Source organism: Pristiophorus japonicus, chromosome 27, assembly GCF_044704955.1.
Source record: "Pristiophorus japonicus isolate sPriJap1 chromosome 27, sPriJap1.hap1, whole genome shotgun sequence".
In the NCBI taxonomy this organism is placed as follows: Eukaryota; Metazoa; Chordata; class Chondrichthyes; family Pristiophoridae; genus Pristiophorus; species Pristiophorus japonicus.
Window position 1 is genome coordinate 2,591,907 of NC_092003.1, and position 25,000 is coordinate 2,616,906.

Consider the following 25,000-nt stretch of genomic DNA (forward strand, 5'->3'; position numbering starts at 1 on the left):
GAGAGAGACTGGGGGGGGAGAGAGAGAGAGAGAGACTGGGGGGAGAGAGAGACTGGGGGGGAGAGAGAGAGAGACTGGGGGGGGTAGAGAGAGAGAGTGAGACTGAGGGGGGAGAGAGAGAGAGACGGGGGGGAGAGAGAGAGAGAGAGAGTGGGGGGGCAAGAGAGACTGGGGGGGAGAGAGAGAGAGACTGGGGGGGAGAGAGAGAGAGAGAGACTGGGGGGTAGAGAGAGACGGGGGGAGAGAGAGAGAGAGAGACTGGGGGGGGGGGAGAGAGAGACTGGGGGGGGGGAGGGAGAGAGACTGGGGGGGAGAGAGAGAGAGAAACTGGGGGGGAGAGAGAGACTGGGGGGGTAGAGAGAGAGAGAGAGACTGGGGGGGAGAGAGAGACTGGGGGGGGAGGGAGAGAGACTGGGGGGGAGAGAGAGACTGTGGGGGAGAGAGAGACTGGGGGGGAGAGAGAGACTGGGGGGAGAGAGAGAGAGAGAGACTGGGGGGGAGAGAGAGACTGGGGGGGAGAGAGAAAGAGAAAGACTGGAGGGGAGAGAGAGACTGGGGGGGGAGAGAGAAAGAGAGAGACAGGGGGGGAGAGAGAGAGAGAGAGAGGGGGAGAGAGAGAGAGAGACTGGGGGGGGGAGAGAGAGAGAGAGACTGGGGGAGGGAGAGAGACTGGGGGGGTAGAGAGAGACTGGGGCGGAGAGAGAGACTGGGGGGGGAGAGAGAGAGAGAGAGACTGGGGGGGAGAGAGAGACTGGGGGGGAGAGAGACTGGGGGGGGGGGAGAGAGAGAGAGAGACTGGGGGGGAGAGAGAGACTGTGGGGGGAGAGAGACTGGGGCGGGGGGAGAGAGAGAGAGAGACTGGGGGGGAGAGAGAGACTGGGGGGGAGAGAAAGAGAGACTGGGGGGGGAGAGAGACTGGGGGGGTAGAGAGAGACTTGGGGGGGAGAGAGAGAGAGAGACTGGGGGGGGGGAGAGAGAGAGACTGTGGGGGGGGAGAGAGAGAGACTGGGGGGGGGGGGAGAGAGAGAGACTGGGGGGGAGAGAGAGAGAGAAACTGGGGGGGAGTGAGAGACTGTGGGGGAGAGAGAGACTGGGGGGGGTAGAGAGAGACTGGGGGGAGAGAGAGAGAGAGAGACTGGGGGGGAGAGAGAGACTGGGGGGGTGAGAGAGAGAGACTGGGGGGGGGAGAGAGAGAGAGACTGGGGGAGAGAGAGAGAGAAACTGGGGGGGGAGAGAGAGACTGGGGGGGGAGAGAGAGAGAGAGAGACTGGGGGGGGAGAGAGAGAGAGAAACTGGGGGGGGAGAGAGAGACTGTGGGGGAGAGACAGACTGGGGGGGTAGAGAGAGACTGGAGTGGAGAGAGAGAGAGAGACTGGGGGGGAGAGAGAGACTGGGGGGAGAGAGAGGGAGACTGGGGGGGGGGAGAGAGAGAGAGACTGGGGGGGTGGAGAGAGAGAAACTGGGGGGAGAGAGAGACTGGGGGTGAGAGAGAGAAAGAGAGACTGGGGGAGAGAGAGACTTGGGGGGGGGAGAGAGAGAGACTGGGGGAGAGAGAGACTGTGGGGGAGAGAGAGACTGGGGGGGTAGAGAGAGACTAGGGGGGAGAGAGAGAGAGAGACTTGGGGGGGAGAGGGAGACTGTGGGGGAGAGAGAGAGAGAGACTGGGGTGGGGAGAGAGACTGGGGGGGTAGAGAGAGACTGGGGGGGTAGAGAGAGACTGGGGGGGAGAGAGACTGGGGGAGAGAGAGAGAGAGAGAGAGACTGGGGGGGAGAGAGAGACTGGGGGGGGAGAGAGAGAGAGAGACTGGGGGGAGAGAGAGACGGGGGGTAGAGAGTGACTGGGGGGGAGAGAGAGAGAGAGACTGGGGGGGGAGAGAGAGACTGGGAGGGGAGAGAGAGAGACTGGGGGGGGAGAGAGAGAGACTGGGCGAGGGAGAGAGAGAGAGACTGGGGGGGTAGAGAGAGAGAGAAACTGTGGGGGAGAGAGAGACTGTGGGGGAGAGAGAGACTGGGGGGGTAGAGAGAGACTGGGGGGAGAGAGCGAGAGAGAGACTGGGGGGGGAGAGAGAGACTGGGAGGGGAGAGAGAGAGACTGGGGGGGGGAGAGAGAGAGACTGGGGGGGAGAGAGAGACTGGGGGGGGAGAGAGAGAGACTGGGGGGGAGAGAGAGACTGGGGGGGGAGAGAGAGAGAGACTGGGGGGGGAGAGAGAGAGAGACTGGGGGGGGGGGAGAGTGAGAGACTGGGGGGGGAGAGAGAGAGACTGGGGGGGAGAGAGAGATTGGGGGGAGAGAGAGAGGGACTGGGGGGGCGTGGAAGTGCGATTGGGGGGGGAGAGAGAGAGACTGGGGGGGTAGAGAGAGACTGAGGGGGAGAGAGAGACTGAGGGGGAGAGAGAGATTGGGGGGAGAGAGAGAGGGACTGGGGGGAGAGAGAGAGAGACTGGGGGGGGGAGAGAGAGAGACTGGGGGGGTAGAGAGAGACTGGTGGGGGGAGAGAGAGAGAGAGAGAGACTGGGGGGGGGAGAGAGAGAGACTGAGGGGGTAGAGAGAGACTGGTGGGGGGGAGGGACTGGCGGAGAGTGATTTGGGGGTTGGGGGGTCTCGGGGTCTGTTTGCCATAGAGGGAGTGCAGCGAAGGTTCACCAGACTGATTCCTGGGATGGGGGGATTGTCCTATGAGGAGAGATTGAGCAGACTGGGCCGATATTCTCTGGAGTTTAGAAGAATGAGAGGGGGATCCCATTGAAACACACACAATACTTACAGGGCTTGACAGGGTAGATGCAGGGAGGGTGTTTCCCCCCGGGGCTGGGGAGTCTAGAACCAGGGCTCACAGTCTCAGGATAAGGGCTCGGCCATTTAGGACTGAGATGAGGAGGGATTTCTTCACTCAGAGGGGGGTGAATCTGTGGAATTCTCTGCCCCAGAGGGCCGTGGGAGGCTCCGTCTTCGAGGCCGAGATCGGGAGATTTTTGGATATTACGGGAATCGAGGGATCGGGCGGGAAAGTGGGGTTGAGGTCGAAGGTCAGCCGCGATCTGATTGGATGGCGGAGCAGGCTCGAGGGGCCGAATGGCCGACTCCTGCTCCTGGTTCTGATGTTTGTATATTTTGCGAGTGCAGGAAACAGGGTTTGCAGGAGAAAGAGAATGTGGGGAGGGGTTGGGGAGGGAGGGGATGGGGGGGAGGGGATGGGGGGGAGGGGATGGGGGGAGGGGAGAGGATGGGGGGAGGGGAGAGGCTGGGGGGGAGAGGATGGGGGAGGGGATGGGGGGAGGGGAGAGGCTGGGGGGGGGGAGAGGATGGGGGGGAGGGGGATGGGGAGAGGATGAGGATGGGGGGGGAGGGGGAGAGGATGGGGGGGGATGGGGAGAGGATGGGGGGAGGGGAGAGGATGGGGGGGGATGGGGAGAGGATGGGGGGAGGGGAGAGGATGGGGGGGGGAGAGGATGGGGAGGAGGGGAGAGGATGGGGGGGGGGAGAGGATGGGGGGGGATGGGGAGAGGATGGGGGAGGGGAGAGGATGGGGGGTTGGGACAGGGATGGGGGGGGTGGGGATGGGGGGGATGGGGATGGGAGGGATGGGGGGGAGGGGAGTGGATGGGGGGGGGAGGGGAGAGGATGGGGGGGAGGATGGGGGGGGGAGGGGAGAGGATGGGGGGAGGGGATGGGGGGAGGGGATGAGGGGAATGGGGGGGAGGGGATGGGGGGAGGTAATGGGCACAGCCCCCTCACTAACGCCCCTGTGTGTGTGTGTGTGTCAGGGATCAGAACAAGTACAAGGAGGCAGCTCACCTGCTGAACGACGCCCTCAACATCCGGGAAAAAACCCTCGGCAAAGACCATCCAGCGGTGAGTGACACCCCCCTCCCTCTCGCTCTGTCTCTCTCTCTCTCTCTCTCTCTCTCTGTCTCATTCTCTCTGTCTCTCTCTCTCTCTCTCTCTCTGTCTGTCTGTGTCTCTCTCTCTCTCTCTCTCTCTGTCTGTCTGTGGCTCTCTCTCTCTCTCTCTCTCTGTCTGTCTGTGTCTCTCTCTCTCTCTCTCTCTCTGTCTGTGTCTCTCTCTCTCCTGGCAGAGAAACCCAAGGCAAAGAACAAAAAGGGCCACTGTACAGCAAAATTCTAAAAGGACAAAGGGTGTTAAAAAAGCAAGCCTGAAGGCTTTGTGTCTTAATGCAAGGAGTATCCGCAATAAGGTGGATGAATTAACTGTGCAAATAGATGTTAACAAATATGATGTGATTGGGATTACGGAGACGTGGCTCCAGGATGATCAGGGCTGGGAACTCAACATCCAGGGGTATTCAACATTCAGGAAGGATAGAATAAAAGGAAAAGGAGGTGGGGTAGCATTGCTGGTTAAAGAGGAGATTAATGCAATAGTTAGGAAGGACATTAGCTTGGATGATGTGGAATCTATATGGGTAGAGCTGCAGAACACTAAAGGGCAAAAATCGTTAGTGGGAGTTGTGTACAGACCTCCAAACAGTAGTAGTGATGTTGGGGAGGGCATCAAACAGGAAATTAGGGGTACATGCAATAAAGGTGCAGCAGTTATAATGGGTGACTTTAATATGCACATAGATTGGGCTAGCCAAACTGGAAGCAATACGGTGGAGGAGGATTTCCTGGAATGCATAAGGGATGGTTTTCTAGACCAATATGTCGAGGAACCAACTAGGTGGGAGGCCATCTTAGACTGGGTGTTGTGTAATGAGAGAGGATTAATTAGCAATCTCATTGTGTGAGGCCCCTTGGGGAAGAGTGACCATAATATGGTGGAATTCTGCATTAGGATGGAGAATGAAACAGTTAATTCAGAGACCATGGTCCAGAACTTAAAGAAGGGTAACTTTGAAGGTATGAGGCGTGAATTGGCTAGGATAGATTGGCGAATGATACTTAGGGGGTTGACTGTGGATGGGCAATGGCAGACATTTAGAGACCGCATGGATGAATTACAACAATTGTACATTCCTGTCTGGCGTAAAAATAAAAAAGGGAAGGTGGCTCAACCGTGGCTATCAAGGGAAATCAGGGATAGTATTAAAGCCAAGGAAATGGCATACAAATTGGCCAGAAATAGCAGCGAACTCGGGGACTGGGAGAAATTTAGAACTCAGCAGAGGAGTACAAAGGGTTTGATTAGGGCAGGGAAAATGGAGTACGAGAAGAAGCTTGCAGGGAACATTAAGGCGGATTGCAAAAGTTTCTATAGGTATGTAAAGAGAAAAAGGTTAGTAAAGACAAACGTAGGTCCCCTGCAGTCAGAATCAGGGGAAGTCATAACGGGGAACAAAGAAATGGCAGACCAATTGAACAAGTACTTTGGTTCGGTATTCACTAAGGAGGACACAAACAACCTTCCGGATATAAAAGGGGTCAGAGGGTCTATTAAGGAGGAGGAACTGAGGGAAATCTTTATTAGTCGGGAAATTGTGTTGGGGAAATTGATGGGATTGAAGGCCGATAAATCCCCAGGGCCTGATGGACTGCATCCCAGAGTACTTAAGGAGGTGGCCTTGGAAATAGCGGATGCATTGACAGTCATTTTCCAACATTCCATTGACTCTGGATCAGTTCCTATCGAGTGGAGGGTAGCCAATGTAACCCCACTTTTTAAAAAAGGAGGGAGAGAGAAAGCAGGGAATTATAGACCGGTCAGCCTGACCTCAGTAGTGGGTAAAATGATGGAATCAATTATTAAAGATGTCATAGCAGCGCATTTGGAAAATGGTGACATGATAGGTCCAAGTCAGCATGGATTTGTGAAAGGGAGATCATGCTTGACAAATCTTCTGGAATTTTTTGAGGATGTTTCCAATAAAGTGGACAAAGGAGTACCAGTTGATGTGGTATATTTGGACTTTCAGAAGGCTTTCGACAAGGTCCCACACAGGAGATTAATGTGCAAAGTTAAAGCACATGGGATTGGGGATAGTGTGCTGACGTGGATTGAGAACTGGTTGTCAGACAGGAAGCAAAGAGTAGGAGTAAATGGGTACTTTTCGGAATGGCAGGCAGTGACTAGTGGGGTACCGCAGGGTTCTGTGCTGGGGCCCCAGCTGTTTACACTGTACATTAATGATTTAGACGAGGGGATTAAATGTAGTATCTCCAAATTTGCGGATGACACTAAGTTGGGTGGCAGTGTGAGCTGCGAGGAGGATGCTATGAGGCTGCAGGGTGACTTGGATAGGTTAGGTGAGTGGGCAAATGCGTGGCAGATGAAGTATAATGTGGATAAATGTGAGGTTATCCACTTTGGTGGTAAAAACAGAGAGACAGACTATTATCTGAATGGTGACAGATTAGGAAAAGGGGAGGTGCAACGAGACCTGGGTGTCATGGTACATCAGTCATTGAAGGTTGGCATGCAGGTACAGCAGGCGGTTAAGAAAGCAAATGGCATGTTGGCCTTCATAGCGAGGGGATTTGAGTACAGGGGCAGGGAGGTGTTGCTACAGTTGTACAGGGCCTTGGTGAGGCCACACCTGGAGTATTGTGTACAGTTTTGGTCTCCTAACTTGAGGAAGGACATTCTTGCTATTGAGGGAGTGCAGCGAAGATTCACCAGACTGATTCCCGGGATGGTGGGACTGACCTATCAAGAAAGACTGGATCAACTGGGCTTGTATTCACTGGAGTTCAGAAGAGTGAGAGGGGACCTCATAGAAACGTTTAAAATTCTGACGGGTTTGGACAGGTTAGATGCAGGAAGAATGTTCCCGATGTTGGGGAAGTCCAGAACCAGGGGTCACAGTCTAAGGATAAGGGGTAAGCCATTTAGGACCGAGATAAGGAGAAACTTCTTCACCCAGAGAGTGGTGAACCTGTGGAATTCTCTACCACAGAAAGTAGTTGAGGCCAATTCACTAAATATATTCAAAAAGGAGTTAGATGAAGTCCTTACTACTCAGGGGATCAAGGGGTATGGCGAGAAAGCAGGAAGGGGGTACTGAAGTTTCATGTTCAGCCATGAACTCATTGAATGGCGGTGCAGGATAGAAGGGCTGAATGGCCTGCTCCTGCACCTATTTTCTATGTTTCTATGTTTCTCTGTCTCTCTCTCTCTCTCTCTGTCTGTGTCTGTCTCTCTCTCTCTCTGTCTCTCTCTCTCTCTCTCTCTCTGTCTGTGTCTCTCTCTGTCTCTGTCTCTCTCTCTCTCTCTCTGTCTCTCTCTCTCTCTGACCCATTCTGTCTGTCTGTCTGTCCCTAGGTTGCAGCTACCCTCAACAACCTGGCAGTCCTGTGTGGCAAGCGGGGAAAGTATAAAGAGGCTGAACCGCTCTGCAAGCGAGCGCTGGAGATCCGGGAGAAGGTGGGTGATCGGGGCTGGCCTCTCGGTCACTGTCCCCGGGATGTGGGCGTCGCTGGCAAGGCCGGCATTTATTGCCCATCCCTAATCGCCCCAAGAATTCTGACCTCCTCCAGCCCCTACACCCCTCCCTATCTCTGTAACCCCCTCCAGCCCCTACACCCCTCCCTATCTCTGTAACCCCCTCCAGCCCCTACACCCCTCCCTATCTGTGTAACCTCCTCCAGCCCCTACACCCCTCCCTATCTATGTAACCTCCTCCAGCCCCTACACCCCTCCCTATCTGTGTAACCTCCTCCAGCCCCTATACCCCTCCCTATCTGTGTAACCTCCTCCAGCCCCTACACCCCTCCTTATCTCTGTAACCCCCTCCAGCCCTTACACCCCTCCCTATCTCTGTAACCTCCTCCAGCCCCTACACCCCTCCCTATCTCTGTAACCCCCTCCAGCTCCTACACCCCTCCCTATCTCTGTAACCTCCTCCAGCCCCTACACCCCTCCCTATCTCTGTAACCTCCTCCAGCCCTAGGCCCCTCCCTATCTCTGTAACCCCCTCCAGCCCCTACACCCCTCCCTATCTCTGTAACCTCTTCCAGCCCCACAACCCCCCGATCTCTGCGCTCCTCTAATTGTGCCCTGCTGACCATCCCTGATTATAATCGCTCCACCATCGGTGGCCGTGCCTTCAGCTGCCTGGGCCCCAAGCTCTGGAACTCCCTCCCTAAACCTCTCCGTCTCTCTCTCTCCTCTTTAAGACGCTCCTTAAAACCGACCTCCCTGACCCAGCTTCTGGTCGCCTGTCCCAATATCTCCTTTTGTGGCTCGGGGTCAAAATCTCATAACCCTCCTGTGAAAGCGCTCTGGGACGTTTCACTACGTTAAAAGGCGCTATGTAAACGCAGGTTGTTGAACAAATCCCCTCCCCCCCCTCTCCCCCACCACCCTCTCCCCGAAACTGGGGGTCCTGCGACTGAGGTGTGGGTGGGGAGAGTCAGTGGGGGGCGGGGAGGTTGGGGTCCGTTTGAGACGGGGCGACGGACCGCTGGGAAGCGCAGTGCGGGCTCGGCGACGATGCCCCCCGCGGTCGAACATCCTCGCGCGCCCAGAACGGCGTCGATTGATCGAGGGAGGGTGGGGGTGAGGCAGGGGGGAGGAGTGGGGCTGGATATAACGATACTGGACGTGCTCCTGATTCTCCCTTTCCTCTCCCCCACCCCACCCTGCCCCTCTCTCGGACGGGAACCCAGGTGTTGGGGAAGTTCCACCCGGATGTGGCCAAGCAGCTGAATAACTTGGCCCTGCTTTGCCAGAACCAGGGCAAGTACGAGGAGGTGGAACGTTACTATCGGCATGCGCTGGAGATCTACGAGTCCAGGCTGGGGCCGGATGACCCCAACGTGGCGAAAACCAAGAACAACCTGGTAAGTCGTGTCCGCCCCCCCCCCCCCCCGGCTATTCAACTGTGGAGGCGGCGCGGGCTGCACCGTCGTGGCCCTCAGTGGCCGCCTCCCCCCCGAGCGACAGGTGGGGTCTCCCCGCGGACCTCTGCTCAGACCTCTTTGAGTAGATAAAATACTTTGAGTATGTTCAAGGTGGAGATCGCTAGCGCTTTCGCATGTTCATCCTCATCACAGGCCGTCCCTCGGAGTCGAGGGAGACTTGCTTCCACTCCTGAAGTGAGTCCTCAGGTGGCTGAACAGCCCAATACGGGAACCACAGTCCCTGTCACAGGTGGGACAGACAGTGGTTGAGGGAAGGGGAGGGTGGGACAGGTTTGCCGCACGCTCCTTCCGCTGCCTGCGCTTGGTCTCTGCACGCTCTCGGCGACGAGACTCGAGGTGCTCAGCGCCCTCCCGGATGCACTTCCTCCACTTAGGGGCGGACTGGTCTTTGGGCCCAGGGACTCCCAGGTGTCGGTGGGGGATGTTGCACTTTATCAGGGAGGCTTTGAGGGTGGTCCCTTGTAACGTTTCCTCTGCCCACCTTTGGCCCGTTTGCCCGTGAAGGAGTTCCGAGTAGAGCGCTTGCTTTGGGGAGTCTCGTTTCGGGGGCATGTGGACAATGTGGCCCTGCCCAGCGGAGCTGGTCGAGTGTGGTCAGTGCTTCGATGCTGGGGATGTTGGCCTGGTCGAGGACGCTAACGTTGGTGCGTCTGTCCTCCCGGGGGATTTGCAGGATCTTGCGGAGACATCGTTGGTGGTATTTCTCCAGCGACTTGAGGTGTCTACTGTACATGGTCCATGTCTCTGAGCCATACAGGAGGGCGGGTATCACTACAGCCCTGTAGACCATGAGCTGGGTGGTGGATTTGAGGGCCTGGTCTTCGAACACTCTTTTCCTCAGGCAGCGCTGGCGCACTGGCGCACTGGAGGCGGTGTTGGATCTCGTCGCCAATTAAGGATATATCGGCCTTGGAGGGGCAGTGGGGCAAATTCACCAGAACCATACCCCGGGGCTTCGAGGGTTAAATCCCGAGGGCAGGTCACACACACAGACTGGGCCTGTGTTCCCTCGAGTGGGGAAGGTTAAGGGGCGATCTCATCGAGGGGTTTGAGAGGGTTAAAGGGTTCGATGGGGGAGAGCGAGAGAGAGACTATTCCCTCTGGTGGGTCAGTCCAGAACAAGGGGGCGACACCTTACCATTAGAGCCCGGCCGTTCAGGGTGATGTCAGGGAGCACTTCTTCACACAAAGGGCCCTAGGAATCGGGAACTCTCTCCCCCAAAACGCTGTCGAGGTCAGGGGTCAATTGGAAAGGTCAAAACTGGGATGGAGAGATTTTTGTTGGGTAAGGGTATTAAAGGTTACGGAACTAAGGCGGGCAGATGGGGTTAAAATACAGATCAGCCACGACCTGACTGAATGGCGGAGCAGGCTAGAGGGGCTGAATGGCCTCCTCCTGTTCCTAATGTAACAGGCTCGAGGGGCTGAATGGCCTCCTCCTGTTCCTGTGTAACAGGCTCGAGGGGCTGAATGTCCTCCTCCTGTTCCTAATGTAACAGGCTCGAGGGGCTGAATGGCCTCCTCCTGTTCCTAATGTAACAGGCTCAAGGGGCTGAATGGCCTCCTCCTGTTCCTAATGTAACAGGCTCGAGGGGCTGAATGGCCTCCTCCTGTTCCTAATGTAACAGGTTCGAGGGACTGAATGGCCTCCTCCTGTTCCTAATGTAACAGGCTCGAGGGGCTGAATGGCCTCCTCCTGTTCCTAATGTAACAGGCTCGAGGGGCTGAATGGCCTCCTCCTGTTCCTGTGTAACAGGCTCGAGGGGCTGAATGGCCTCCTCCTGTTCCTGTGTAACAGGCTCGAGGGGCTGAATGGCCTCCTCCTGTTCCTGTGTAACAGGCTCGAGGGGCTGAATGGCCTCCTCCTGGCCTCAGTGCCCCAGGATTGGAGGAGCGGGGGGTAATCCTGCCGAATCCCTACTCCTGATCATCGTCCGGTGCCCCCTGCTGGAGAGCGCGTGCGAAAAGCAGGTCGGTGACGGGATCGAGCGTGGCTGTGATGCTCCCTGCAGTCGAATAGTCTGACATCGCTCACTAATGCGCAGTTGTTTGAGGCAGTGGGGAAGGGGCGGAGGGGGAGGCCATTGCCTGTGAAACCCGTGCCCCAGTGAGCCTCCAGAGGGGAGCGTGGATGAACAATGTTTTTATCGTTGACGACCGCCATTGGCTCCGTGAAAATGTCTCTGATTTATTCTGCTTTCCTCTCAGGCTTCCTGCTATCTCAAACAGGGCAAATATAAAGAGGCAGAGGCTCTGTACAAGGAGATCCTGACCAGAGCCCACGAGAAGGAGTTTGGCTCTGTTAGTGGTAAGTATACGGGGTTAGATACAGAGTAAAGCTCCCTCTACACTGTCCCATCAAACACTCCCAGGGCAGGTACAGCACGGGGTTAGATACAGAGTAAAGCTCCCTCTACACTGTCCCATCAAACACTCCCAGGGCAGGTACAGGGGGTTAGATACAGAGTAAAGCTCCCTCTACACTGTCCCATCAAACACTCCCAGGGCAGGTACAGGGGGTTAGATACAGAGTAAAGCTCCCTCTACACTGTCCCATCAAACACTCCCAGGGCAGGTACAGGGGGTTAGATACAGAGTAAAGCTCCCTCTACACTGTCCCATCAAACACTCCCAGGGCAGGTACAGGGAGTTAGATACAGAGTAAAGCTCCCTCTGCACTGTCCCATCAAACACTCCCAGGGCAGGTACAGCACGGGGTTAGATACAGAGTAAAGCTCCCTCTACACTGTCCCCATCAAACACTCCCAGGGCAGGTACAGGGGGTTAGATACAGAGTAAAGCTCCCTCTACACTGTCCCATCAAACACTCCCAGGGCAGATACAGCACGGGTTTAGATACAGAGTAAAGCTCCCTCTACACTGTCCCATCAAACACTCCCAGGGCAGGTACAGCATGGGTTAGATACAGAGTAAAGCTCCCTCTACACTGTCCCATCAAACACTCCCGGGGCAGGTACAGGGGGTTAGATACAGAGTAAAGCTCCCTCTACACTGTCCCATCAAACACTCCCAGGGCAGGTACAGCACGGGGTTAGATACAGAGTAAAGCTCCCTCTACACTGTCCCATCAAACACTCCCAGAGCAGGTACAGGGGGTTAGATACAGAGTAAAGCTCCCTCTACACTGTCCCATCAAACACTCCCAGGGCACGTACAGGGGGTTAGATACAGAGTAAAGCTCCCTCTACACTGTCCCATCAAACACTCCCAGGGCAGGTACAGGGGGTTAGATACAGAGTAAAGCTCCCTCTACACTGTCCCATCAAACACTCCCAGGGCAGGTACAGCACGGGGTTAGATACAGAGTAAAGCTCCCTCTACACTGTCCCATCAAACACTCCCAGGGCAGGTACAGGGGGTTAGATACAGAGTAAAGCTCCCTCTACACTGTCCCATCAAACACTCCCAGGGCAGCTACAGGGAGTTAGATAAAGAGTAAAGCTCCCTCTACACTGTCCCATCAAACACTCCCAGGGCAGGAACAGGGGGTTAGATACAGAGTAAAGCTCCCTCTACACTGTCCCATCAAACACACCCAGGGCAGATACAGGGGGTTAGATACAGAGTAAAGCTCCCTCTACAGGGCCTCTACAGGGCCTTGGTGAGGCCACACCTGGAGTATTGTGTACAGTTTTGGTCTCCTAACTTGAGGAAGGACATTCTTGCTATTGAGGGAGTGCAGCGAAGATTCACCAGACTGATTCCCGGGATGGTGGGACTGACCTATCAAGAAAGACTGGATCAACTGGGCTTGTATTCACTGGAGTTCAGAAGAATGAGAGGGGACCTCATAGAAACGTTTAAAATTCTGACGGGTTTAGACAGGTTAGATGCAGGAAGAATGTTCCCGATGTTGGGGAAGTCCAGAACCAGGGGTCACAGTCTAAGGATAAGGGGTAAGCCATTTAGGACCGAGATGAGGAGAAACTTCTTCACCCAGAGAATGGTGAACCTGTGGAATTCCCTACCACAGAAAGTTGTTGAGGCCAATTCACTAAATATATTCAAAAAGGAGTTAGATGAAGTCCTTACTACTCGGGGGATCAAGGGGTATGGTGAGAAAGCAGGAATGGGGTACTGAAGTTGCATGTTCAGCCATGAACTCATTGAATGGCGGTGCAGGCTAGAAGGGCCGAATGGCCTGCTCCTGCACCTATTTTCTATGTTTCTATGTTTCTACACTGTCCCATCAAACACTCCCAGGGCAGGTACAGGGGGTTAGATACAGAGTAAAGCTCCCTGTACACTGTCCCATCAAACACTCCCAGGGCAGGTACAGGGGGTTAGATACAGAGTAAAGCTCCCTCTACACTGTCCCATCAAACACTCCCAGGGCAGGTACAGGGGGTTAGATACAGAGTAAAGCTCCCTCTACACTGTCCCATCAAACACTCCCAGGGCAGGTACAGGGGGTTAGATACAGAGTAAAGCTCCCTCTACACTGTCCCATCAAACACTCCCAGGGCAGGTACAGGGGGTTAGATACAGAGTAAAGCTCCCTCTACACTGTCCCATCAAACACTCCCAGGGCAGGTACAGGGGGTTAGATACAGAGTAAAGCTGCCTCTACACTGTCCCATCAAACACTCCCAGGGCAGGATGCCGAGGGAGAGTCAGCACCTTTGGGAGGGGTCCAGGGACGGGAGGTGACTGAGGAACATGTGCCTTGAGACTGAAACGTTCGCTGTGCCTCTGCCTACCTGCAGGAGAGAACAAACCGATATGGATGCACGCAGAGGAACGAGAGGAACAGAGTAAGGTGAGCAACTTTGTCCTGTCTGTGACCCCCGACCTCCACCCTCCCATCAGTCCCTGGGCTTTGTCGTTAACAACAACCTGCGTTTGTACAGCGCCTGGAACGTCCCAGGGCGCTTCACAGGGGCGTAAATCAGACCGAATCTGACCCCGAGCCACATAGGGAGATATTGGCACAGGCGACCAAAAGCTGGGTCAGAGAGGTTGGTTTTAAGGAGCGTCTTAAAGGAGGAGAGAGAGGCGGAGAGGTTTAGGGAGGGAGTTCCAGAGCTTGGGGCCCAGGCAGCTGAAGGCACGGCCACCGATGGTGGAGCGATTATAATCAGGGATGCTCAAGAGAAGAGAATTAGAGGAGTGCAGAGATTGCCATGGGTTGTAGGGACTGGAGGAGGTTACAGAGATAGGGAGGGGTGTAGGAGCTGGAGGAGGTTACAGAGATAGGGAGGGGTGTAGGGGCTGGAGGGGGTTACAGAGATAGGGAGGGGTGTAGGGGCTGGAGGAGGTTGCAGAGATAGGGAGAGGTGTAGGGGTTGGAGGAGATTACAGAGATAGGGAGAGGTGTAGGGGCTGGAGGAGGTTACAGAGATAGGGAGGGGTTTAGGGGCTGGAGGAGGTTACAGAGATAGGGAGGGGTGTAGGTGCTGGAGGAGGTTACAGAGATAGGGAGGGGTGTAGGGGCTGGAGGAGGTTACAGAGATAGGGAAGGGTGTAGGGGTTGGAGGAGGTTACAGAGATAGGAAGAGGTGTAGGGGCTGGAGGAGGTTACAGAGATAGGGAGGGGTGTAGGGGCTGGAGGAGGTTGCAGAGATAGGGAGGGGTGTAGGGGCTGGAGAGGGTTACAGAGATAGGGAGGGGTGTAGGGGCTGGAGAGGTTTACAGAGATAGGGAGGGGTGTAGGGGCTGGAGAGGGTTACAGAGATAGGGAGGGGTGTAGGGGCTGGAGAAGATTACTGTTATGTGCAGAATAAAGTAATGTGATTGAGTGCTGTAGACATAAGTAAGTGTGACCTTAGTCTCTTCATTCTGACTGCATAGTGCTGGTCCAGTGTGGGAGGCCTGCTTATATACAGTGCCCCCCAGGGATGCTGGGATCCCTTGGGAATCCAACAGGTAGGCCCTCTGGTGGTCGTGTGATACAGGTTGCCAAGGGTTACATACATAACATCACTCCCTCCCAACGTCAAGAGTACACTTATTTACAGGGTGAGACGGTCTGGGGCTTACCGCTCCCTTGTCGAGTGTCTCGGTACAAATGCGGGTGTGGGTGATCTGTTTGGGCCTTCGCTGGGCTGCTGGGTATCGGGCCTTGCTGGGCTGCTGGGGATGATGGGTTTATCTTCGTGGTCAGCCGTGATGTCGGTTGCCACTTGTGTGTGTATCGGAGGGTCAAAGTTGGTGGTGTCCTCTTCAGGTTGTTCGTAGCTGTTGGTGAACCGCAGTTTGGTTTGGTCCAAACGCTTTCTGCACGTTAGTCCATTGGCGAGTTTGACCTGAAACACCCTACTCCCTTCTTTGGCTATGACCGTGGCAGCAAGCCATTTGGGACCATGTCCATAGTTGAGTACAAATACAGGGTCATTGACTTCAATATCGCGTGACAAATTTGCGCGGTCATGGTACACGCTTTGTTGATGCCGCCTGCCCTCGACGTGATCATGGAGATCAGGGTGGACGAGGGAGAGAGAGCCTTGTTTTGAGCGCCCATTTCAGGAGCAGCTCGGCTGGGGGAACCCCGGTGAGCAAGTGGGGTCCGGTGCGGTAGCTGAGCAGGTCTCGGGACAGGCGGGTCTGCAGGGAGCCTTCCGACACGCCTTTCAAGCTTTGCTTGATGGTCTGGCCTGCCCGTTCTGCCTGGCCGGTGGATGCGGGCTTGAACGGGGCAGGTGTGATGTGCTTGGCCCCATTGCGGGTCATGAATTCCTTGAATTCCGCACTGGTGAAACACGGCCCGTTGTCGCTGACCAGGACATCGGGCAGGCCGTGCGTGGCAAACATGGCTCTCGATGGTGGCGGTGGACCTGCTTACAGACATTATTACACACTCAATCCACTTTGAACAAGCATCCACAACAACCAAGAACATTTTGCCTCGAAACGGGCCAGCCAAGTCAACGTGGATCCCAGACCACGGTTTGGAGGGCCACGACCACAAACTTAGCGATACCTCTCTGGGTGCATTGCTCAGTTGAGAGCAAGTGTTGCATTGGCCCACGCAAGACTCCAAATCTGAGTCAATGCCGGGCCGCCACACATGGGATCTGGCTATGGCTTTCATCATTACTATGCCCGGGTGGGTGCTGTGTAGGCCGTGTATGAACGTTTCTCTGCCTTTCTTGGGCAAAACTACGCGATTACCCCACAAAAGACAGCCCGCCTGCAAGGATATTTCGCCTTTACGCCGCTGGAACGGCTTGATCTCTTCCTGCATCTCCGCTGGGACGCTGGCCCAGCTCCCATGGAGGGCACAGCTTTTTAACAAGGCACAGTAAAGGTCCTGATCTGGCGGGCCGTAACGGGTGACTTTTCGTTTTCAAATGCATCCATCACCAAGAGCAAGTCTGCAGTCCTCTGTGCCATTTCCACCCCGGTGGTGGGCAGTGGTAGGCGACTGAGAGCGTCAGCGCAGTTCTCTGTGCCCGGCCTGTGGCGAATTACACAGTTATATGCAAGACAGCGTGAGCGCCCATCTTTGGAAGCGAGCAGAGGCGTTGGTGTTAATCCCTTTGCTCTCTGAGAATAGCGATATGAGCGGCTTATGGTCAGTTTCTAGCTCGAACTTAAGCCCAAACAGATACTGATGCATTTTTTTTTTACCCCGTAAACACATGCCAGAGCTGCTTTTTCAATCATACTGTAGGTCCTATCGGCCTTGGACAAGCTCCTGGATGCATAAGCGACCGGTTGCAATGTTCCTGCTTCGATTGCTTGTTGTAACACACACCCGACCCCGTACAAAGACGCATCGCAAGCTAGCACGAAACGTTTACAAGGATCATACAGGACAAGCAGTTTGTTGGAACATGACAGATTTCTGGCTTTCTCAAAAGCAGCCTCTTGAGAATTCCCCCAGACCCACTCGTCTCCCTTGCGTAGCAACACGTGTCGAGGTTCTAGCAAGGGGCTTAACCCGGGTAGGAAATGACCCAAATAGTTGAGGAGTCCCAGGAACGGCCGCAGCTCTGTCACGGTTCTGTGGTCTCGGCGGGTTCTTGATGGCCCCCGTCTTGGTGTCGGTGGGTCTGATGCCGTCTGCCGCGATTCTTCTCCCCAAGAACTCGACCTCTGGCACCAGGAAAACACACTTCGAGCGTTTCAACCTGAGTCCCACGCGATCTAGCCGACTAAGAACCTCTTCCAGGTTCTGCAAGTGTTCGATGGTGTCCCGACCTGTGACCAGTATGTCGTCCTGGAAAACCACGGTGCGAGGAACCGACTTTAGCCGGCTCTCCGTGTTCCTTTGAAAAATAGCCGCGGCCAATCGAATCCCAAACGGGCATCTATTGTAGATGAACAGACCTTTGTGCGTGTTGATGCAGGTAAGGCCTTTCGAAGATTCCTCCAGCTCCTGCGTCATAGAAACATAGAAAATAGGTGCAGGAGTAGGCCATTCAGCCCTTCGAGCCTGCACCGCCATTCAATGAGTTCATGGCTGAACATGAAACTTCAGTACCCCCTTCCTGCTTTCTTGCCATACCCCTTGATCCCCCGAGTAGCAAGGACTTCATCTACCTCCCTTTTGAATATATTTAGTGAATTGGCCCCAGCCACTTTCTGTGGTAGAGAATTCCACAGGTTCACCACTCTCTGGGTGAAGAAGTCTCTCCTCATCTCGGTCCTAAATGGCTTACCCCTTATCCTCAGACTGTGACCCCTGGTTCTGGACTTCCCCAAGTCATGTAGGCCGAGGTCAGGTCCAGCTTGGTGAACGTCTTCCCTCCAGCCAGGGTCACAAATAGGTCGTCTGCCTTGGGTAGTGGATACTGGTCCTGCAGCGAAAAACGATTAATCGTTATATTATAGTCCCCACAAATTCTGACCATGCCCTTCAGAACCGGAACAATCGGACTGGCCCACTCGTTGAACTCCACCGGTGCGATGATACCCTCTCATTGCAGTCTGTCCAGCTCGATCTCCACTTTCTCTCACATCATGTATGTCACCGCCCGTGCCTCGTGGTGGATGGGTCGTGTACCGGGAACCAAGTGGATCTGCACCTTCGCCCCCGGGAAACTTCCGATGCCTGGCTCAAACAACGACGGAAACTTGCTCAGAACCTGGGCACATGAGGCGTCGTCGACAGACGAGAGCGCTCGGATGTCGTCCCAGTTCCAGCGGCTTTTTCCCAGCCAGCTTCTGCCGAACAGTGTGGGGCCATCCCCCGGTACTATCCATCGTGGGAGTTCGTGCATCGCTCCACCATAGGAGACTTTTACTGCTGCGCTGCCAATTTACAGGGATCAGCTCTTTCTTTAGTGTAAGTTCTCAGCTTGGTGTGAATGGGGCTGAGCTCGGGCCTGTGTGCCTTGTTGCACCACAGCCTGTCGAAGGCCTTTTTGCTCATGATAGACTGACTCGCCCCCGTGTCCAGTTCCATGGAGACTGGAATTCCGTTCAGTTCAACATTTAACATGATCGGTGGACATTTCGTGGTGAAGGTGTGTACCCCGTACACTTCTGCCTCCTCGGTTCGAGTCTCTAGTCCAGTTTGACCCGCCATGGATTGGTCTTCCTCTGCAACCTGGTGGTTTTGCAGGGTTTGCAGCTCGCCTGCACACTCGCTGGAGGTGTCCCATTGTTCCGCACCCTTTGCACACACACAGTGTTTGAAGGGGCATTGATGGGCTCGATGATCACCTCCGCAGCGCCAACAGGGTGTTAATTGCCTCGTATTAACGATTGGCGGCAGACTCTGGGTCAACTGAGGTCGTGCAGCTGCAGGCCTGTACGTTCTGCCATATGCATTCCTGCCTGAAAACGACGTTACTCTGTGTACAGTACTTGTCGAAAACTCTTTATGCTGTGAGATTTGTTTGGTGTTATCGCTGGTGGACAGACATGCCTGGGTTATCGTTGTGGTTTTGCTCAGGTTCGGTGTTTCAACAGTCAATACTTTGCGAAGGATAACCTCTTGGCCAATGCCAAGCACAAAAAAGTCTCTGAGCATTTGCTCCAGGAATCCAGCGAATTCCCAATGTCCTGCGAGGTGCCTTAGTTCGGCGACGTAGCTCACCACTTCCTGGCTCTCCGACCGTTGACGCGTGTAGAACCGATACCTCGCCATCAGAACACTCTCCTTCGGATTTAGGTGTGCTCCCGGACCAGTGGTACACAATTCTTCGCACGATTTGGTTGTTGGTTTCACCGGAGCGAGAAGATTCTCCATGAGGCCGCAGGTTGTTGCCCCGCAGACGGTGAGGAGGATCACCCTTCGTTTGGCAGCGGTCACATTCCCTTCCAGCTCGTTGGCCACGAAGTATTGGTCGAGTCGCTCCACGAAGGCCTCCCAATCATCCCCTTCTGAGAATTTCTCCAGGATACCAACAGTTCTCTGCATTTTCGCGCGGTTGTTCGTTATCTCGTCGCCAGTTGTTACGTCCAAAGAAAGTAATGTGATTGAGTACTGTAGACACGAGGAAGTGTGACCTTAGTCTCTTTATTCTAACTCCAGAGTGTTGGTACAGCTTGGGAGGCCTGCTTATATACAGTGCTCCCAAGGGATGCTGGGATCCCTTGGGACTCCAACAAATACGCCCTCTGGTGGGGTAGAATTCAGGTTGCATAGGATTGCACATATAACAGTTACAGAGATAGGGAGGGGTGTGGGAGCTGGAGGAGGTTACAGAGATAGGGAGGGGTGTGGGAGCTGGAGAAGGTTACAGAGATAGGGAGGGGTGTAGGGGCTGGAGGAGCTAACAGAGATAGGGAGGGGTGTAGGGGCTGGAGGAGTTTACAGAGACAGGGAGGGGTGTACGGGCTGGAGGAGGTTACAGAGATAGGAGGGGTGTAGGGGTTGGAGGAGGTTACAGAGATAGGGAGGGGTGTAGGGGCTGGAGGAGATTACAGAGATAGGGAGGGATGTAGGGGCTGGAGGGGGTTATAGAGATAGGGAGAGGTGTAGAGGCTGGAGGAGGTTACAGAGATAGGGAGGGGTGTAGGGGCTGGAGGAGGTTACAGAGATAGAGAGGGTAGGGGCTGGAGGGGGTTACAGAGATAGGGAGAGGTGTAGGGGCTGGAGGAGGTGACAGAGATAGGGAGGGGTGTAGCGCTGGAGGAGGTTACAGACACAGGGAGGGGTGTAGGGGCTGGAGGAGGTTACAGAGACAGGGAGAGGTGTAGAGGCTGGAGGAGGTTACAGAGATAGGGAGGGGTGTAGGGGCTGGAGGGGGTTATAGAGATAGGGAGAGGTGTAGAGGCTGGAGGAGGTTACAGAGATAGGGAGGGGTATAGGGGCTGGAGGGGGTTGCAGAGATAGGGAGGGATGTAGGGGCTGTAGGAGGTTACAGAGATAGGGAGGGGTATAAGGGCTGGAGGGGGTTACAGAGATAGGGAGGGGTGTAGGGGCTGGAGGGGGTTATAGAGATAGGGAGAGGTGTAGAGGCTGGAGGAGGTTACAGAGATAGGGAGGGGTGTAGGGGCTGGAGGAGGTTACAGAGATAGGGAGGGGTGTAGGGGCTGGAGGGGGTTACAGAGATAGGGAGGGGTGTAGGGGCTGGAGGAGGTTACAGAGATAGGGTGGGGTGTAAGGGCTGGAGGGGGTTACATAGATAGGGAAGGGTGTAAGGGCTGGAGGGGGTTACAGAGATAGGGAGGGGTGTAGGGGCTGGAGGAGGTTACAGAGATAGGGAGGTGTGTAGGGGCTGGAGTGGATTACAGAGATAGGGAGGGGTGCAAGGGCTGGAGGGGGTTACAGAGATAGGGAGGGGTGTAAGGGCTGGAGGAGGTTACAGAGATAGGGAGGGGTGTAAGGGCTGGAGGGGGTTACAGAGATAGGGAGGGGTGTAAGGGCTGGAGGAGGTTACAGAGATAGGGAGGGGTGTAAGGGCTAGAGGGGGTTACAGAGATAGGGTAGGGTGTAGGGCTGGAGGGGGTTACAGAGATAGGGAGGGGTGTAAGGGCTGGAGGGGGTTACAGAGATAGGGAGGGGTGTAAGGGCTGATGGGTGTTACAGAGATAGGGAGGGGTGTAGGGGCTGGAGGAGTTTACAGAGATAGGGAGGGGTGTAAGGGCTGGAGGAGGTTACAGAGATAGGGAGGGGTGTAAGGGCTGGAGGAGGTTACAGAGATAGGGAGGGGTGTAAGGGCTGGAGGAGGTTACAGAGATAGGGAGGGGTGTAAGGGCTGGAGGGGATTACAGAGATAGGGAGGTGTGTAGGGGCTGGAGGAGGTTACAGAGATAGGGAGGGGTGTAAGGGCTGGAGGGGGTTACAGAGATAGGGAGGGGTGTAGGGGCTGGAGGAGGTTACAGAGATAGGGAGGGGTGTAGGGGCTGGAGGAGGTTACAGAGATAGGGAGGGGTGTAGGGGCTGGAGGAGGTTACAGAGATAGGGAGGGGTGTAGGGGCTGGAGGAGGTTACAGAGATAGGGAGGGGTGTAGGGGCTGGAGGAGGTTACAGAGATAGGGAGGGGTTCAGGGGGTTTATATATAGAATAACGGATACCCGGGAGTGAGTTGCAGGCTGGACTATAATTTTTTTCCCATTTCTGTGTCAGGGCAAGCGGAGAGACGGCATGCTGTATTGGGAATATGGGAACTGGTACAAGGCTTGTAAGGTCGACAGGTGAGATTTCACCGCACAGATTATTGATCAGACCCTGCCATCATCACCGTCGCTGCTTGCTCAAATCCACTGTACACACCAGTTCTGACAAAGGCTCACTCCCAGGGCAGGTACAGGGGGTTAGATACAGAGTAAAGCTCCCTCTACACTGTCCCATCAAACACTCCCAGGGCAGGTACAGCACGGGGTTAGATACAGAGTAAAGCTCCCTCTACACTGTCCCATCAAACACTCCCAGGGCAGGTACAGGGGGTAAGATACAGAGTAAAGCTCCCTCTACACTGTCCCATCAAACACTCCCAGGGCAGGTACAGGGGGTTAGATACAGAGTAAAGCTCCCTCTACACTGTCCCATCAAACACTCCCAGAGCAGGTACAGGGGGTTAGATACAGAGTAAAGCTCCCTCTACACTGTCCCATCAAACACTCCCAGGGCAGGTACAGGGGGTTAGATACAGAGTAAAGCTCCCTCTACACTGCCCCATCAAACACTCCCAGGGCAGCTACAGCACGGGGTTAGATACAGAGTAAAGCTCCCTCTACACTGTCCCATCAAACACTCCCAGGGCAGGTACAGGGGGTTAGATACAGAGTAAAGCTCCCTCTACACTGTCCCATCAATCACTCCCGGGGCAGGTACAGGGGGTTAGATACAGAGTAAACCTCCCTCTACACTGTCCCATCAAACACTCCCAGGGCAGGTACAGCACGGGGTTAGATTTCGAGTAAAGCTCCCTCTACACTGTCCCATCAAACACTCCCAGGGCAGGTACAGAAAGTTAGATATAGAGTAAAGCTTCCTCGACACTGTCCCATCAAACACTCCCAGGGCAGGTACATGGGGTTAGATACAGAGTAAAGCTCCCTCTGCACTGTCCCATCAAACACTCCCAGGGCAGGTACAGCACGGGGTTAGATATAGAGTAAAGCTCCCTCTACACTGTCCCATCAAACACTCCCAGGGCAGGTACAGGGGGTTAAATACAGAGTAAAGCTCCCTCTCCACTGTCCCATCAAACACTCCCAGGGCAGATACAGGGGGTTAGATATAGAGTAAAGCTCCCTCTACACTGTCCCATCAAACACTCCCAGGGCAGGTACAGGGGGTTAGATACAGAGTAAAGCTCCCTCTACACTGTCCCATCAAACACTCCCAGGGCAGCTACAGCACTGGGTTAGATACAGAGTAAAGCTCCCTCTACACTGCCCCATCAAACACTCCCAGGGCAGGTACAGGGGGTTAGATACAGAGTAAAGCTCCCTCTACACTGTCCCATCAAACACTACCAGGGCAGGTACAGCACGGGGTTAGATACAGAGTAAAGCTCCCTCTACACTGTCCCATCAAACACTCCCAGGACAGGTACAGCACGGGGTTAGATACAGAATAAAGCTCCCTCTACATTGTTCCATCAAACACTCCCGGGGCATGTACAGGGGGTTAGATACAGAGTAAAGCTCCCTCTACACTGCCCCATCAAACACTCCCAGGGCAGGTACAGGGGGTTAGATACAGAGTAAAGCTCCCTCTACACTGTCCCATCAAACACTACCAGGGCAGGTACAGCACGGGGTTAGATACAGAGTAAAGCTCCCTCTACACTGTCCCATCAAACACTCCCAGGACAGGTACAGCACGGGGTTAGATACAGAATAAAGCTCCCTCTACATTGTTCCATCAAACACTCCCGGGGCATGTACAGGGGGTTAGATACAGAGTACAGCTCCCTCTACACTGTCCCATCAAACACTCCCAGGGCAGGTACAGGGGGTTAGATACAGAGTAAAGCTCCCTCTACACTGTCCCATCAAACACTCCCAGGGCAGGTACAGGGGGTTAGATACAGAGTAAAGCTCCCTCTACACTGTCCCATCAAACACTCCCAGGGCAGGTACAGCACGGGTTTAGATACAGAGTAAAGCTCCCTGCCCTTTAGGGAGAGGGGAACGGTTTGGTTTGTGAAAGAGATGTTGAAAAGTAAACGACCTCTCTTTCTGTGCGTGTGATTTCCCACAGCCCCACAGTCAACACCACGCTGAGGAGCCTGGGAGCGCTATACCGCCGTCAGGGCAAGCTCGAGGCGGCCGAGACACTGGAGGAATGCGCCACAAAGTCCCGCAAACAGGTCAAGCGAACCTCTGCCCTCCACCCTGTTTAGTGTCCGTGGGATCGCTGCTCTGTCGCATGGGTTGGGGGGAAGTGGCAGTAGGGAGGGGACGTGGGTGATGGTTACGGGTTCCCCTGGACTCCTGCACAATATCGCACCAGCTGCCGTTCGTTAACTGTAAATTGTTGGCGGGCTATTTGACTGTGTGATGCATCGCAGGTGACCTCGATTCCTGCATTGAGACGCTTGCAGTTGGTGATTGGGAGCTGGAACCCAGGCTGTGTTTCTCCAATTTCCTTATCTCTGTAATCTCCTCCAGCCGCTACACCCTCCCTATCTCTGTAACCTCCTCCAGCCCCGACACCCCTCCCTATCTCTGTAACCTCCTCCAGCCCCGACTCCCTTCTTATCTCTGTAACCTCCTCCAGCCCCGACACCCCTCGCTATCTCTGTAACCTCCTCCAGCCCCGACTCCCTCCTTATCTCTGTAACCTCCTCCAGCCCCGACACCCTCCCTATCTCTGTAACCTCCTCCAGTCCCTACACCCCTCCTTATCTCTGTAACCTCCTCCAGCCCCGACACCCTCCCTATCTCTGTAACCTCCTCCAGTCCCTACACCCCTCCCTATCTCTGTAACCTCCTCCAGCCCGTACACCCCTCCCTATCTCTGTAACCCCCTCCAGGCATACATCCCTCCCTATCTCTGTAACCTCCTCCAGTCCCTACACCCCTCCTTATCTCTGTAACCTCCTCCAGCCCCGACACCCTCCCTATCTCTGTAACCTCCTCCAGTCCCTACACCCCTCCCTATCTCTGTAACCTCCTCCAGCCCGTACACCCCTCCCTATCTCTGTAACCTCCTCCAGTCCCTACACCCCTCCCTATCTCTGTATCCTCCTCCAGCCCCAACACTCCTCCCTATCTCTGTAACCTCCAGCCCCTACACCCCTCCCTATCTCTGTAACCTCCTCCAGCCCCTACACCCCTCACTATCTCTGTATCCCCCTCCAGACCCTACACCCCTCCCTATCTCTATAACCCCCTCCAGCTCCTACACCCCTCCCTATCTCTGTAACCCCCTCCAGCTCCTACACCCCTCACTATCTCTGTAATCTCCTCTAGCCCCACAACCCCCCTAGATATCTGCGCTCCTCTAATTCTACCCTCTTGAGCATCCGCGATAATAATCGCTCCACCATCGGTGGCCGTGCCTTCAGCTGCCTGGGGCCCCAAGCTCTGGAACTCCCTCCCTAAACCTCTCCGCCTCTCTCTCCTCCTTCAAGACGCTCATTTTAATGTGGGCTCGAGAGAGGGGTGAGAATGTGGAACTCGCTACCACAGGGAGGGGTTGAGATGTATTTACGGGGAGGCTGGATAAACACATGAGGGAGAGAGAAATCGAAGGATGGTTCGGGGTGGAGTGTGTGTGTTGCGATACGCACGGTATTGTAATAGTCTGGGCAGGCTCGACTGACAGAGGGTCTTTTCCTGTCCGTCTTCGTCTGTGTTCGTGTACAG

The 25,000-nt window shown here is 55.0% G+C and overlaps 1 pseudogene; it reads left to right on the forward strand.

Moving 5' to 3' along the window:
- The window catches only part of LOC139239322 (kinesin light chain 2-like), a 56,574-nt pseudogene that overhangs the window by 25,233 nt on the left and 6,341 nt on the right, over window positions 1-25,000 (forward strand).